Source organism: Thalia democratica, chromosome 4 (genome assembly GCF_965202585.1).
Source record: "Thalia democratica chromosome 4, ktThaDemo2.hap1.1, whole genome shotgun sequence".
Lineage (NCBI taxonomy): Eukaryota > Metazoa > Chordata > Thaliacea > Salpida > Salpidae > Thalia > Thalia democratica.
This window is the reverse complement of record NC_139168.1, coordinates 51367994-51381141: the sequence shown is the minus strand read 5'-3', so window position 1 is coordinate 51381141 and position 13148 is coordinate 51367994.

Here is a 13148-nt window from a genome sequence, read left to right as displayed (position 1 = left end):
TTGATATAGTCAGTTGCTGTTATGCTAGTGTATTGCGATTTGTAAAGTTTAAATTTTTTGAACGACAAAAAAAACCGATCAAAAAGTTTTAAGGACCTGATGTACGAAAAAACCTTTCGGTTATAGATTCATACAAATTGTGCAAATGTGTTTGTATGTACTAAGTTATCGCATTTTATATAAAGCAATTAAGTTTAAACTTATTAACAATTTTTTTATAACTCTTAGTTTGTTTGATATTTTGTTTATGTTTATTTTTTGCTATATAAATGTATTTTATTTTTACTTTTCTCGTTGTGTATCCTGTTTAAGTGGCTCAGGTTTTGATGCCTGAGTCCAACATTGCACAATAAACAACATAATAATAATAATAATACACCACGGATATAATTATAAGTCTTGTGCAATTTTCGATGTTCAGGAGAAATTTTTTTTATGTGTTTTATTTTATTTTAATAAGCAATGACCTACGTTTTTGTCGTAGACAACAATATTTTTTATTTGCAGCATATTTTTAATATTCAAAAAGCAAATATATTTAACGCTAAGTTAGATAAAAGTTTATCAAGTCAATATTTAAGTTCAAATTATAATTAATTAATAATAATTTAAGTTATTATAGTAAGTCAAAACTCTTTACATCAAAGTAAATTGAGCATTCTTTTTTAGTTAAGGCAAATAACTATTCAAGTCAATATTTATAAAATATAGTTTAAGTTATTAATAACTATTTCTTTTATTTAGCTATTATTTCTACTGTTTTACTTTCAAGTTTAAATACGTAGCTGTTGTTTTGCTTTTATAAAGTTTGAAACACATTTTATAAATACAAAAGGGGACATTTGAACTTTTAAAAAATATTTGAATGAGATACACATAACAATTTATAGTTTATTTTACTTTGACAGCGTTTCGACTTTACACCCTTCTATATAAGTAAAATTCAAAAAATATGGTTATCCAAAGAAATTTGTTTATGACGTAATTATAATATCTACTTTTAGTAATAAAGAATGTATTAGTTTATTTTATTAAACAAAAACAAAAAAAAAATTGCTCCAAAAGTTTTTGGTTCAATGACCTGGATAACAAAAAGACCTCTTGGTCATCGAGTGGCATACCCAAACTTAATAAAAATTATAATGAGCTAAAAATAAAAAAGAAGTAAAATTTAAACTCTAAAACGAAAAGCTCTATGATAAATTAGACTATTCAACTTAACAACATTAAATATTTTTCTTAAAAAATACAATAAACAAATATCAAAAAAAAAATAATAATTTTTATACACACATATATCTAACATTATATACACATAAAATATTTATTTAACTTTTCGTTAAAAGGTTAATTTTTTATCTGAAGTTTTTAATTTCAAAATTCATCCAGAATTTTGCAAATAAATAAACCTTTAATAAGGTTTAAAAAAGAGAAAAAATAATGTTAATAATAAAAATATTTGAAGCTTTTTTTTTTTTTTTAATTGTGTTTAAGAATTTCGACTTTACTATCAACTTATTTTAACTTATTAAAAAATAAGTAACAGTAAAATAAAGCTGTAACATTGAAAAAAAAAATAATAATAAAAATAAATAAAATAAAGCTGCAATATTCAAAAAAGTAAAATAAAGCTGTATCCATAAAAAAATTTGCTTAAACTAAATAAAAAGTATAAAATAAATATATCCTTTTTATTAAAACTTTTTTTTTTAACTTGAATAAATGTCTAAATATATAAGTTTAACTATACCAAATAATAATGTAAAGAACCACAAAAAGCACTGAAAAAGGTAAAAAGTTTTTTTTTTGAAAAAAATAAAATTAATAAATAATAATAACAAATAAGATAAAAAACACTAATAATCATAAAATAAGTGAAACCTATTACTAGTTTAAAATTTTATCAGTGATTTTAGCTCATAATTTAAACTTTTAACTTTCTTTGTTTTCTGGCAAAAATATATTAAGAGACTTTTAATTTTATTTACACTTATAATATGTAGACTATAAAATATAATTGTTTACTAATACACTAACAAACTACAAACAAAAAAAATACATATATTACAACTTTCTACAAATTAGACTGGACCAATGCTATTAAAACCCGGTTTATAAACCCCCTACTAAAAAAAAAACCTACTCAGATGAAAAATGGATACTAATCTACTGTTTATTAAAAAAAAAAAAGTTCCTGTTAATCTTATTTAAACTCTATTGAATAAATTGATCGTTAAATAAGTATTCTTTTAGATCAACCTGGAACCTTCCAAAATGGCTTTGGTCTTTTAACTTAATAGGTAGGTCTGTCCAAAGTTTACTACCCTGATAAGCTAGTAATTCATGACTAATGAAAGACTAATTAGTTTAGACTTCAGAAAATACTCTAAAAGTAGCTTACATAGTAATAGTATACTAAGTATTGAATATAAAAACAAAGTAGAAAAAGTTTGCTAGACAAGACGTTAAAAGGTATCTAAGAGGTGTGCGACTTAATAAAAGAAAGGTTTTTTCGTGCACAAGGTCCTCCGACGAAATATTTTGTGCGCTTTTTTGTCGTTCGATAAACTATAATAATAATAATAATAATATAAAAAAAGTTAGACTCTAACATTAGCTTAAATAGTTTTGCTCAAAGAAAAATTTCATTTAAAACAATGCTATACTTTTTATATAAAGAAAATTGCAAAACCAAATCGAAATTTTTCGTTAAGTAAAATCAAAGTTAAATTTACATTAGTTTTTGATTTTTTTTATTTTTACCCGAAATAAATTTAAACCTTTAGCTTATCAAAATTTTTCTGATAAAAACAGTATAGACATGATAACTTAACAAATTATGAAAACTTTCATCTAAAAATAAGATACAGAGCTAATTTAGAACAATAGGCAAAAACTGTTATAAAGCTGCCGCACAATAGATGATTATTTTTTCATCAAAATTTCTTTTATACTTTTTACCATACAATTTTATAACCAATTAAAAATTATGTATAAAACACTATGTTATTTTTTTGACATCCTTCCTGTTCTACCGCGGTACTTGCGAGTCTACTTTAAAGCTTATACTCAAAAAACCATACACTATATTTTAAACTACAAATCCCCGTTGTTTTGATCTGTTTTGATGTATCTTATTTAAATTTGTAGATTTTTTTTTGAGATTCATCTTTACATTAATTTTTTATGAACAGATATTGCCGTGAGAAATTATTTTGTTGTAAATTTGTTAAATAAGTGAAAAGTTTGTTTTATCTCGTTTAAACACTTTAAAACATAAGTATAAGTGTTATGTATAATATGCTTACCTAGTGTTATAACGTAGTCTTTATCCTAAACCTTAACTCTTGTTTAAAATATTGTATACTTTTGAATTTGATGATTTGTTTATTTTTACAACTTTTATTGACTATTTATAGTATGACTTGTATATTTAGGACTAAAAATCTACTTTAAAAACAATTTATATATAAATAAAGTTTACATAACAAAATAAAACTGTTGTCTCTAATTCTATTAGCGGTGTTGAAATTTAGTTTGTTTTAGACCTTCGATCTAGATAAAATTTTGTACTTGATTTATTATTAAAGGTAATTAAAAGTATACACTTAATACATAAATAAATATTATACGCAATTTTTTCATGTTTCATTTTGATTTTTTTTGGTCGGTACAGACTCGCAAAGTTATACAAAAATTTTGGGCAGCGAAACCGCATTAAATGAAAAAAGTACTTTTGTACAATAGTTATGATTTTTATTTTCCTACAAGCTTTGCTCGTTTGACTATCTGTAATTTAGTGACTTATGTTTTACAATAAGAATATATTTTATAAATTTATACTAAGACTTAAATATTTAAGACTTAAATACTATATTTGTTTTTTACATAACTAAAAACTAGCTAAAAGTCTCTAAGCATATATAACAATTTACAATTACTTTAAAAAAAACGAAAATAAAATAAAACCTGCTAACAAGTAGTATATTTTTATTTAAAGCTATTTAAAGTTTGAAATAGTTCATTTGATAAAAAAGATTAATCGATTGTTTTTACAATCTTTAAATATATTAGAATTGATTTTTGATCTGATTGCGTTGAAGTGCGAAGCAAATAAAAATAGGTTTCGATATTAAAACTGCTTCCTAGTTGTAAAATCTTATAATAAGTCGGTAGTTAATGTTTTTTTTTTGAAAGTTTGTATTTTGTTAACTTCTACTTAAAGTATTAGTATTTGTAAAAACGTTTATACATTTTAGCTGCTAATGGTATGACAGAACTAGAGTTTTAACAACTAAGTCCACAATTTAAAAGTTATGCTAACATGTAAGCTTGTAATAAAAAAGTTATATATCAAGTTAAACAGTATCAGTGAGAACTATTTATTTATAATCTAAGTGTATTAAAAAATTATGTTGCTATCTATTACAAAGTTCATTGGTTAGTTTTACAACAAGTTAAGATAACAAGGATTTACAAGCGATAATAATAATAATCTCATAGGTTAAATAATTTAGTTTATTTTGATAAAGAAACTTTTAAACAAAGTTCTAAGAAAAAAATTATCTTAATGCATATAAATTCAAAATTCTAAACTTTTTTTTTAAGAATATCATAACTTTAAATTTCTGCTTTAAAATATTTAATTATATTTTCTTAGTTTTGTAAAATATTTTTTGATAGATGCTAAAGCTTTTAAAATATATATTTAATTCAAACCCTTTGACAAAAACATCATTTTTTCTAGTACTGAAAGAACTTTAAAAACTTTTGGCTTCAAAGAAACTATTTAATTTCAAAAAATTGTTATACAGTTAAGTATTTATTGTTTTATTTTTAAAATATACGTTTTTACTGAAAACTTTTCATTAAAAATAGCAATGACAGAATGAATAATTTGTTTCAAAATTTGTTTGCAGCTGTTTCTGTCACGATATTTTTAATTCCTTAATGTGTAATTCGTGCTCTATAATGAAATAAACTCTTCATAAATTAATTACGTTGAACTTTATTTTAAACTGTAATACAATAACATTCTTTAGCTACAAATATGCTACAAAATACTTATAATGAAATTTTTTGCTAAGAACTACTCTAAATGAGTTTTATAACATTTTAAAGACATGCGTATTATTATTTTTCGCATTTTATATGCTTCATATATACTTAAAAATATAAATATTCTATATTTAATAGCTTTAAGGTAAAAAAACTCGTGTAGGTGTACCGGTAGATTATTTTTCATTAGTTTTGAGGTTTTCACTTTAGCATTTGTTAGGTTAGGTATTCAATGAATACTGGAACTGTTTTATTTAAATTAAACTTATTTAAACTAGATTTGTTGAAACATGAAAATTTACAAAAAAAAAATAGAAGTTAGAATTTTTTTATCTGATTTGAACAGATTTAAAATGTTATGGATAGGAGTTGAAGCAAATAAAAAACAAACCATTCTTGCTTTCTATGGTAATGATTTTTTTATAAGTTGTATTAATATTTATATTCTTTTTAAACATAAATAATAACAAATCTGAACAATTTTTTAATTTTTGATATAGCTAAAAACAAACTTTAATTTTTTATTTTTGCTAAATGTAGTATAAAAATGTATTAATATTTATTACTATTCTAAATTGAAAAATTTGTAGACGTTATATAAATTCTTACAATTTACAGACTTATATTTATATAATACCATTAATACCATATTGTTTATTGTGCAATAGTGGACTCAGGCATCAAAATCTGAGCCACTTAAACAGGACACACAAAAAGAAAAAGAAAAATAAATTAAACTTATATTCAACAACTTATTTATGCACGTATAGCAGTTTTAAACTGTAGGAAAAACAAATTTACTTCTTTTTGGTAAATTGGAAATATACTCCAATTTTTAAATTAAAAATTTTCTAATGTTTAAAGTTCCTTTTTGAACAAAACTATTAAAAATATAAAGTTAAATACAAACAACTAGTTTTAAGTTGAAATATTATTATAATACTAACTTATTCTCAAACAAAATTTTAAAAAACTATTTTTTTCCAAACACTATTAGAAAGATCATATACTTAGCTGTAATTTAAAAAATCACTAGTTTTATTAAATTTCAAAACAGTGTAGTGTTTGTAAAATATAGTCAAATTTTGCTAGAGTGTGCACTTTGAACACAGCCTAAAAGGTATAATTAACCGGAAAAATTAACAAAAAAATTTTGGTCTAAAAACTGTTGCATTAGGACTAGTCTAAGCATGCTAGAAATCAATAATATTATACATTGATTAAAAGATCCCTAAAACAAAAGATAAACATTCACTACAAATATTTTTAACACAAAGCTAATAGTTCTTTGAATGATTTAATATTTTATACCCGTATTTTCATTTTATAGGTAATAATAAGAAACTATACAGTATCCTAATTATATTACACTGACATATGTTTCTGTGTGTTAAACGAGTTAACACACTTCAACAGAGCTCTGTAAAATAATAAATACTGTAAGGAAAGAAAAGAAGCTAAATTATGTACATAAATGTGTCCATTAAAAATAAAAAATAATTGCTTTAGATTTTTATAGGTTAACGATAAATAATAGGTAAAATACTTAATATTAAATCCGACTGTTATTAAACTATATAATGTTTGTAATTATTAAGTCTAAATTAAATAAATTAATATAAAAATATAAAATAAAAAAACAAATCATAATATAAACTACTAAAATGAATATGAAGGAAGTACTAATTCTAAATATTATTTTTATTATTAATGGACAAATGTATATACCTACTTTAGCTTGTATTCTTTCCTTACAGTATTTATTTTTTTACAGAACTCCATTAAAGTGTGCTAACTCGTTTAACTCACAGAAACAAATGTCAGTGTAATAAAAGAAGGATACTGTATTGTTTGTTATTATTATATATTCCAGTGAACTTATTTCGCTAGGATATTTTGTTAAAAAAAGCTTAAATTAATATTTAAAATAGTTATCTTATCGACATTTTTTTAGCTTAAATTAATATTTTAATAGTTTTCTTATAGATAGTTTTTTAGCTCTTAAGGTTCTGTTTATTTAATAAGTGATTAACAAATTATATGAAGAAATTATTAATTTTTGCCCATATCATTAAACTTTAAGTATATAATAGTTTTAGAACAAAATATAGCTCAACTTTAACTTAGTTTTATTAAAAGTTTTTTTCATAAAAGTTATGGTCAACTAACCTTTTATCAACCAACTTCATTAACTATTAATTAAATTTTGTATAAGATTTTGTTTTTTTATGTTATATCTTACTGGTAGAGCTTTTTAGGATTAAAATTAAGTTTAGAATTTAAATTTAATTACGAATTAAATTAAGTTTGCATTTTATAAACAGCCTTTTTTATGAAAACAAAATTATTTTTATCAAAATGTTAAATGGTATTAACCTGATAATTTTCATCAGACTACTTTATATATCTAAACATATAAATAAAACTTTTACATATTTACCAAAAAACAATAAAAGCTTTTAAAATTACTCGTGCTATTAGATTTAACGCTTAGCTTTATTTTAATATACTTTAGCTCTAATCATAAAGAACGTATCTGTAAAACTCATCGATTGAACAAAAAAATTAAGAAAAAGTATTTTTGGAAAAAATACTGAAATCTCTTGGTAAAATCACAATTACAACTATTTAACTAATTTTGTAAGACTTAAAGAAGTTTAATCTTTCTAAAATGTTTAAAACAAACTATTCATAGAAAAGTATCTCAAAAAACTGCAAAAAATTAAATCAAAAACTTTTATTTTTAAAATACTGCTTTTTTTAAATTAACTTTACTAAAATTAAAGTGTGTTATTTTTCGCACTATAAACAAAACATGACAAGATAAAGCAGCAACAAAGTGCAACCTATCTTATGAATTTTAATCGCATGGCTTCGGGCTGCAAGTGGTTTCCATGTTACCTTCTCAAATCAAAACGCTTTTTTTTGTGGAAATTCAGCATCAATTAAAGATAGACTAAGTTATTTTATTTAATACAGTATATTTATTTATACATCTAAAACTTTATTATAAATACACTTAAATAATTAAGTAGTCTTTGAAATTATTCGTTTAGATAAGTAAAAGCGTTCAAAAGCCGTTAGGTAGTATTAAAACTACATCCCTTTTCCGAGTAGTTTAGTTAGTAAAAGTTTTCATTCTTTATAAAAATGATTTTAAATAAGTGTTTAAGTTTTTAAATTAAAAACATAGAAACTTTTTTATTACCGTTTCGTATTTTGGTTTTCAGCTAAACAATTAATAAACAAGGGAAAATATGATTATTTGAATGTTTGTTTATATGACTATAATTTTTTTTATTATCGATTTGTTTTTATGCGTTTGACAGGATAGACTGAAAAAAACACAGATTTTTCTTCCTTATATAACTAGCTTTTTTTATTTTATCGTGCGAGCTATAATTCTTTACAAATCCACATTTTTAAATTATGCTTTTAACAAAACAATAATTAAATTTTTTAGTTTATTTTAATTTCAAGTTAGTTTACATCTTTAAAAATAAAAAACAAAAACATAACTAATAGAAAACTCAAATTTTGTTACTTTCGTTAAAATAATTGATAAGTCATATAACTTTGAAGGTTGCGCATAAAAAATACTAAATGATTAATAAAAGTTTATATCAACCCAATCATAGTTGTAAGTATATATATTTTTTTAATTCACCTATCTTTTTGATTTTAAATTAATTCTTTCTAAGTTTTTGTTTTTACAATCTTTTACATGCTAGAAGTGGCATAATTTTATTGACGCCTACGTAGCCTTCAAATACTTAAGTCTCCTCACAAAGCATTTAAGTCAGGGTTTCAGTCATTGGAAAACTTATCTAGTTTTTTTTTTAAGTTAAAATAGACCGCTTTTTAAATATATTTTCATCTGAATATTTGAAACGTAATGAATATGTTCTACAGTTACCTTACTTTAATATTTTACAAAGTCTTCAGAAACTTTTTCATAACATAATAAAATGTGGATTCGGTCAACTTCTAAAGCTTAACAATCTTAATTCGTCTTTCCTGTGCAATTAAACTGAACTACCTAATTTTAATTCATTTTAAAAGTGTAACAAAAATGTTTATATAAAAATACTTCCTACTTTAAAAAAACAAGTAGTTATATTAAGTGCTAAATTAGTTAAAAAGTGAAAAGTTGTTTTAATTTTTTTTTAGTAAAATTAAAGTTTATTGACTTTTCGATCACCCTGTGTATCGTCAGCTTAGTTTGAATGCTTCAACAACAGACGTAAAATTAATACAGACGTTTAGATTTAAGTTTAATACTAACATTTTCGGTTTAAACTTTCTTTTTAGTTTTCTCAACAATGTTTCGAGAGTTTTTGAGTAAAAGTCTTATTAATAAAACATATTTTTAACTGTTTTCAATATATATCTTGATAAATACTTATGTAAGTTGTTTAATCAGCCTAGCTTTAATTTTTATATGTTCTACTATATTCAAATAATTATTTTAACTCTTTTAGAAAATTGTGATAAAGGTTTATAAGTGGTTGTTACTTATTTTGTTTAAGCTATCAACTCTTTTTGTTTATTTATTTAGTCAAAGTCATATAAAAAAGTTTTATGTTTCAACATTCAACAAAATATATGCTTAATTTTATTAGAACAAAGTTTCGTTTGTAAAATAACTTTTTTACGATGATAAATTTAATAAAGATATTTTTCTATCCAGGCTAATTATTAATATCACGTATTTACCTTTTACAAAACTTCATCGATTATATACATTGTTTATAAAAGTTAAACTGTTGTTTTTATACATTTGAATAATTATCAACAGAATGTTGTAGTTTTTATTAATGCATTAATTTTTTTTTTAACTTTTGTTTTAGATTGCATAAACAAAAAAAAAGGCTAAAATAGTATAGACTAAGGATCTGGGTAAAAAAATATGTTAGATATCTAATCATACACCAGGGATACATTTAAATATCTTTTACAATCAAATAAAAAAACAATAAACTATTCAAACTCGTTTGTAATGTTATGTAAAATACTTACAAAGTATTTATCTGTATGTTGCTCGGTGACAAATAATTTTTTTTTAAGTTAGATCTTTTAATCATATTTATTAGCATCGACTTTTTTTGTGTTCAATAAAATTAATTATCTGAGTTTAATAATAAGTTATAATAATTTTTTAACACTTTTTATTGAAATGAGTTATAAATTAATGTTACAGTTTAAGATACAATCTTTTCGATTGTTAGCTAGGCACCTCAATTGTTGTGTATTATACTTTTTTTAATAAACTATGGGGGAAAAAATTATATAAATTAATTTTCAATTAATAATAAAGAAAACTAACTTACCTAGCTTAAGCGTTTAGGTTCTTATTAAGTATGATTAAAATAATTTTTAAGCATTTAGTCTGATTTTTTTTTTATGTTTGGCTCTGATTAACTTTTCAAAATTTATTAGATATTTTCCAATAAAAAAATGAGCACAGAAAACTCAATTAAAAAATGATTTATCTTCATGAAGAGCGTTTTATTGTAACTATGAATTACATAGTTGACACTCTACAAAGTAAAATAAAAATGATCTGAGTTATTAAGTAAAGCTGAAAATGTATTATTAACTCCTTACATTTTCTATATAACTTTCTTCCATGTAAAACTACGAGTACAATAATTTACAAGAGATTTAAAAAATAACTACTTGAAAATTAGTTTGTTTAAGAATTTTATTTTTATATTACACTAATATTTTTAAATTTATCTTGTAAAAATATACTTTCAAGACTTATTCTTTATACTATCGTTAAAATTTTTTTATTCAGCGTTACACTTAAATATCCTTGAAACAATTATAAAAATTAAAAAGGTGAACGATTGGGTTTATCTGGCACCAGTAAAAATTCTATTAAATTGGGTAGTACTGTGAAGTGGGCTCGCAAGTGCACATTGATATTTTTGGTGATTGTAAAATAAAACCAAATTTTGTACAGCTGATTAAATTTACAGTTAATTCAAGCGGCTTTTGACTTAATTAAAGAGGCATTAGCGTGTAATGCAAGTTTTAAACAAAACATAATTTAAAGCCGCATCACATCTAAAACAATTTTAAACACTTTTATACGTATTTAATACACTAATAGACAAAATAAAGCTATCATATTTGTTTAATAAATTCAACGGACGCCCACGTGTTTTATTTAGTTGTAAAACTTAAAAGCTTTAAAATTATAAAAAGCTGCTATTTTTTTCTAAACTTTTTTATACCAAGTTTAAATACATGAAAATGTTGTTTGAAGAAAAATACTTTTAAGAATTATGAAATTAGTTGAGATAAAGTTTTTTAACATTTAATATAACATTTAAAGTTTTTAATTTCCTTTTTTAGTTTAATCATTTGTCCTGGACAATACGTTAAATGGTATCCGTGGTGTTCGACTCGATATCCGAAAGGTTTTTCGTGCACCAGATCCAAGGACCAAACATTTTAAGCGTGTTGTTTTGTCGTTCAATAGACTATAATCGATTTTAATAAGTCGTTCCGCTATAAAATGTAGTTTTTAATAATTGAATTCAGTATAAAGCTTTTTTATTAAAATATAATTTCAGAATAACGTAAGTTATAGTTTAAAATCAAAACAATATTCATTATAGTTGTGCCGCTTACGCGGTAATTGTCTCTTTTTTACTTTCTTCTTTTCTCTCAAGCGAGTATAAATTCAACAATCTCGCGTGATTTGAACTTCTTTTTGTTTTCTACTTTAGCAAACTGAAGTCAGTGCAGCTTTTCGCTGCACTTAAGTTTTAATGGTTTCAATCTTGTTGTCGAGTTAATTTCGATTTTAGAACACTTTTTGAGTTTGATTTAAACGTTTAATTTTTTGTTTCTTTGATTCGAGTATTGTCGTCTTTTAAAAGAATTGATAATTTGATTTATTAGTGTAATGTTGTGCAGTATTTTATCATCTTTTCGTTTCGCAAATTCATTGTAAATATAATCATTATCACAGATTCGAACTCAGTTTAAATTAGTATAAGTAACGGATTTATTAAGCCTTTAGTAAATAGTAAGTAAGTCATATTAGTTTATTTAAGTCAACTATAATTTAAGCGTTATCTTGGGGCAACTACTATACAAGTTAGAGCGCACGTTGCGTTGTAAATCAGGCCAATACTAGTGTATAAGTAAAATCCTTGGTGATAGCGTCATAGTTTTTGATAAACAAAACCATACTTCTTTAGAGTTTAGACTATGACAAATTAAATATAACTAAAGAGTTAAAAATACAGTAAAAAAATAATTTTTACTACGAATATTGCCAAGTTTTAACAGGTTAAAGCTAAAAAAGTAGACTATGTTAAAAGTTTTAATATTTAAAACATCAATCTAAAAGCTGACAAACTTATTAATCTCAATTACATTAATAGATTTTTTAAACATATTTAAGTTATTTTATTAAAAAAATTCAATTTGTTTTTAGATTATCAAACTTATGAATATTTAAATTTTGATAAAGTACTATAATATTTCACTATTTAAACAAAAAAAATCCTAATTTGTTTTTACTGCTGCGTTTTATCAGTTTTGAAAGGATCATGTGCTTATCTGAAATTTTTAGTTAAAAAGTAATAAAACTTATATTTTACATTCTGCCGCTTTAAACAATTAAAAAAATGCTTTAATGTTTTTAATTAAAGTTTGAAAGCGTTACAATTTTTTTATGCTGCCGTTTTAAACTAGTTTTAAAGGATAAAATGTTTATTTAAATTCTTAAGTTAAACAGTTTTAAACTTATATTAGAGGTACTTCTTTTTTTAACTATTTTAAACTGATTTGCAGTCAATAAGTAAAAAGTTTAATTTCTAGTTGTGTAATTTCAATAACTAAAAATAAATAAGTAGCATCTGAGTAGAATACTAACTGTCTTTCATTATTTATAAAAGAATACTTAATATTTGCTAAGCATAATAAATTATATAAAAATTTTGAGACAACAATTCATTTTGCAGTATATTTTATTTTTGTTAACTAAAAATTTTTCAATCTACCCAAATTATTGTTTGCGTAAACTTGGCTTATTAGTTTTAATAAATATAGAAATTATATTTATTAAA